Source organism: Priapulus caudatus, unplaced genomic scaffold (genome assembly GCF_000485595.1).
Source record: "Priapulus caudatus unplaced genomic scaffold, Priapulus_caudatus-5.0.1 Scaffold659, whole genome shotgun sequence".
NCBI lineage: Eukaryota > Metazoa > Priapulida > Priapulimorpha > Priapulimorphida > Priapulidae > Priapulus > Priapulus caudatus.
Window position 1 is genome coordinate 58,472 of NW_014577720.1, and position 5,436 is coordinate 63,907.

A 5,436-nucleotide genomic window follows, 5' to 3' on the forward strand; every position below is an offset into this window, starting at 1 on the left:
CAGCCCCTAATTGACCTAGCGCGACCAAACTTGGTATGCTTACACATCTTGGGGAGAAGGTCTGTCGCATACCAAAACCACCACTGCCCTTGACCTTAGTTCGACCTTCACCGTCGACTTACATTCCTCTTCAGCCTCCTAGCAAAACCAGATTCCATATACTTGCACATCTGAGGCACACCAGTTGTCTAACAAACCTTTGTCTTTGTGACTTATTTAACTTTAAATATCTGCCTTCTACGTCCTTACAGAGATATTCCATTCATACTAGATCACGGGGAATACATGTAGTTGGCGACAACTGCTCGTTTCTAGTTAATATACATATTTGGAGTTACATCACATGCAAACAATATTTTGAGGTTTTAATGAGAAATGCATGTTAAAATTGATATGCAGTTTATACGTGCATAAGCACCTATACATGTAGACTACTCCAAAATAGGCAGATCCGGCTTTTTGAAAAAAAGAGGGGAGGGTACAGTAAAAAATAAAGAGCACTTTTATAAAAAGATGCCGAAGGCAGCTTATGCGACGTGTCTAAGGCACGTTGCCACTTAGGGGTGGAGGGGGTTAAGGGGACCTCCCCCAAGAAAAAATTTTAAAAGGAATTTTTCCAGAAAATAGGAGAAAATAGGAATTACCCAGAAAATAGGAAAAAATAGGAACTTGACGCCCTGCGCTATATTATTGGTGACTTGAAAGAAAGGGGACAAATATTTTGCTATTGTGCTTATAATACCATTTTCGAATGCAATATAATTTTCTTGGGATTCTTAAAATTATCACATTTATCTTATTAGGTGTGAAGTTATGGCTTAAATATAAACTCAATGCGCCTAGAAATATCCTTAAGCAAAATTAAATACCTTTGCACACCACACAGGATAACGCTTCGGTTAACCTCGTGAGGTCCTTTAGTGGTAGAGGGAGGGTGACTCCGACCTGAGCCCCCTCAGTGACCCGTGTGGCCTGTACGAGAGATCGCACACGCTCCTCCAGCTCGTCCAGGTCCTCTGAGCGCCCGGCCCCTCCTTGTGTCCTCTTAGAAATGTGATAGATATATTACCTGGTGTCTGTATGAAACCTTGTCCACACAACAATTCGTGTATAAACATGTCTTAAATTTGCCTTTAACATCTGAAATACACAAACCTTCTTTTTCCAGCACGATTTCTTTGCCATTCAAGAAAGTCTGATTCCATGCAGTCCTTAACAATCCTTGTTGAGGCCTGCCAGAATTCTTTTGCTGTTGAACATGAGCAAATTATAAATGGTTATTCTATTTGGGTATGTACACAAAAGATATAGGTATGAGACGAGCAGAAGTATGTGTGTTATTACTCATTCATTCAAAGTGTTATAACAGCAAACTATGTGTACATGTACTTGGATGAAGCAAGATATAAATTATTGTTAAAATATTTCTCCAGACCACCATTACCATTAAAATAGTCACTAGGAATTTTTTTAATGTTCGAGGTCTGAAAATATTTTTTTCCACAATGTTTATTTCTTGGCAAATACATATAGTAAAATTGAGAGATTTCAGTCCACAAGAGGTGAGTCATTGAAGGGGAAACCAACACTTATGAATCCTTGATCGAATGCAATACACATTAGGCGGATTTATCCGAACAGTATCCTTAAGGGGGGTTTATGTCGGGCTTGTCGACTCGACTGGAAGCAACTGGCTGCAACTGCAGTGCTTAGGTCGGTCGACTGCGACGCGGCTGCCTGCGACGCAGTGCGCCACTAGTTGCTCGGAATAGAACAGTGGGCAATTGGACGCCACTAGTCGCTGCCGATCGCTTCCAGTTGCACGAAATTCAGTTGCTTCCGGTCAAGTCGGCTCGCAAGCCCGACGGAAGCCCGCCTTTACGAGATATTTTAATGTTCAGAAAGTAGCAAAGTATCTAGTTTCTGTCCAGGGATTACCTTGTGTGGCTTGACAGTCCTGGATCTCCTGGTTCCTTGAGTTGAGGATAACGAATGCCTTCTCCTCACAATTGAGCGATTCAGCAACCTTCTCTGCCACACAGTTTACCGAGAACTCGCCGTCCTTCAGGACCACAAATGTGGTCCGGCATGGCTGAAGCCGCCCATCGACCAAGTCGACGACTTGAATTTTCCTTTATTAACAAAGTATACCTACAGTTGTCAGTTACTGAATATAGAGAATATAGAGAAAATATGTCATGATCAATATGTCACATCTTGATGAACTAAATAATGATGGCGAGACCAGTAAAGGTATATAATTAGGGATGACTATTGGGTGCAATTCTGTTATTGCGATAGTATTGCAATAGCTAAAATACTATTGACGATACTATTGCAGTACTTTCAATACTATTGGTTTACCAGGAAGTTGTAGAATTTAGCAACCATTGGAACAGAATATTGCGTATAACCTGTGTTCCTCATGTCAAGTTACCTCTTATGCACTAGCTAGCTGGTGAGCGAGTTTTCTAATGTAAACTGGGTATATGTGCGTGTAGTAAGCACTATGCTGGTTCCAGTTGTATATATTTCAATGTATGCAGAGATTGTTGAATAACTAGTCCATTGATTCTAATTTGAGACTATTAATAACAATCGATAGTTCAGTTTACTATTGGCAATAACTGTTGATATTCTATTTTACTATCGATGCATTGGCATTATTTGCTATTGAGCCAAATACTATTGCGATGAATCGATAGTTCGATGCATTAATTGTTAGACCCCTATATATAATCCCACACTTATAATGACTATAATGAATTTATTACAACTTTTAGGATTTGTCCCCATAAGTGACTTGCCAAGAGCTCTTACAAAACTTATCAATTTATTTAACGAATTTAATCTAACGAAAATCCTTATTTTTCAACACAAAGATTTGTAAAACCTTGATGTCGTTCTCAACTAAACTGTATTGCACACTGCATTCGATAGAGCTTCATATACTGGAAGTTACTAACCGTCTAACAGAACGTCTCCCAGGCATTGAAAAGCTTGGTCTGCCACCTGTTAACAAACATCAACAGAGACTTAAGAGCTGTACTAGTCACTCTAAGTTTGGAAATAATTGATAAGAAATCAGATTGTATGCTCAATAATAATTACAAGTCGACGGTTAGTTTTATTTCATTTCTACTTATACATTTATTTACTCTTACCATTTGCAAACAAACTAGTTGGTACTGCCGGAGCCGAGTACTGCACAGGTGCTGGTGCTGGTGCTGGTAGGCCTACATGTGGGGTGGCCTGGAGCGTGATGGCTGTCTCGGGACGCGGCGTTCCCGTCACCTTGTAGTGATTGGTAGGAGACAGCCTCACGCCAAATCCACCATCTGTATCGGGCAACACCGCCCTATTGTTGTCGTCGGTTAAGAAGATCGGCTGATCTGGTACCAACTGAAAAATAATGTTTGTGCGCTTCAGTTGTAATTGTAATTTGTATATCACCATTGATGTCTACTCGATACTATAAGTGTTTCATTAAACGGTTATAGGACAAATACCCCCGGACAATTACCCCCATGCCATTCACCCTCCAGACAATCACCCCTGGACAATTACCCCCCGGCCAATCACCCTCCTCCCGGACAAATACCCCCCGGACATTTACCCCTCCCCCGGACAAATACTCACTTGGTGCTTATTATTCATTGTTGAACAGTGATGCAGGGAAGAGGTCGAGGACTAAGGTGGTAGAGGAGGCGGGGGGAGATGGTGGGGAAAAGGTGGAGGATGAGGGAGAGAATGTGAAGGAGGAGGAGAAGAGGAGAGGAGGTGGAGGAGGAGGAGGAGGAGAAGGTGGTGGAGGGCGAGAAGGTGGGGAGGAGGAGAGGAGGTGGAGGAGGTAGGGGAGGTGGAGGTAGGGGAGGGTGCCTCTACCTCCTACTCTCCTCCTATCACATTTTCCCCTGCTTCTCTCCCTCTTCCCTCAACCACCACCTGCACCTCCTCTTCTCCCACTCCTATTCTTTATCCTCCACTACTTTCTCCGTCGTCCTCTAACTCCTCCTCTAAATGTCCGGGGGGGGGTATTTGTCCTGATACCGATTAACATATATGCACGGTACGGGCCGTTAGAAGCTGTCAGTTCTTGACTAGTAGACGATAGCCTGATAGGTTGTCGATAGAAGGTAAACACAGTTAATGTATATTCATACCTTAAAGACGTTCGCCAGGTTTCTACATGTCACGTCATCTATGTCCATTCCTATGCGGGTTGTTTCTGTGTACAAAATAGCGTGGAACGCCATATATCTTGTATCTTGTAAGTATCCAATGAAGATCAAATATCTCGTCTTATATCTCGTCTTATATTTCGTCTCGTGTTAGATTCCCGCGCGAACTAGCTCTAGCCTCTAGGAACTAGCGCCGGCGTAGCGTTGCCGCTGGCAACGCAGTGGAGATTCGTAAACAGCGTACATAGCGCCATCTGTCGTCGAGTTTGCCAATTACATTGCGAATTTGCGCGAAATCGCAAATAGGAAACGGGTTCCGAAACCCATTTCCTATTTCTCATTTTCGATTTTCAGCTTAAAAATCGGAAATAGGTCAGAAACCCATTTCCTATTTGCAGCGTGAAATGGGAAAACAAACTAAGGGGTCAGAAACCCATTTCCTATTTTCTATTTTCATTTTAAAAATAGGAAATAGGTCAGAAACCCATTTCCTATTTTCTATTTTCACATTAAAAATAGGAAATAGGTCAGAAACCCATTTCCTATTTGCAACGTCAAATGGGAAAACAAACTAACGGTATGTACCGTGATTATCCTCCTTTCAACCGTGCTTATAGACACATTCAGCATTTCAGCGACTTGTGGCACAGTGAAATCATTATCTAAAAATACATTAATTGTAATTAATAGAAACATAAACAAGAGATATTGCTCAGTGAGTAACAGAATCGGTTATAAAAAAATAAGGAATGGTCATAATGTTTTAGACAATATGCGTACCAAATAGCAGTGTGAGTTGTTCCTTGGAGATAGTAATTCTGGGTCTCCCAAGAGCATAATCAGCGTTCTCGTCGTGGTTCATTATTGCTGAGCCGGGTGCTAGATTAACAGGGAGAGGAAGCGGATTGGTCACGCTCGTGTGACTCCACAGGTGCCATTTTGGCTCATGAATTTGGGATCAGAAGTTGTTGGGAATTTTCTTCTTCTTATTTTCTTATCCAATACCTCGTCTTTGATTCCCGCGCGAACTAGCTCTAGTAATTATAGCTCGCGTACAGTTGCCGATGGCAACGCAGTGGGCGGAGCTTCGGGGAACTCCATCGAATGGAGATTCGTATCACCAGAGTTCAGATGAATTAAAAAATGCTGTTTGATGAACGTATGTGTATAAATCATACAGTGTTATATACACTGAATATTGTCCTACTGTATATGGAGCAGGGGCGTAAATCCGTACCGAGGAGTGGGGGGGATG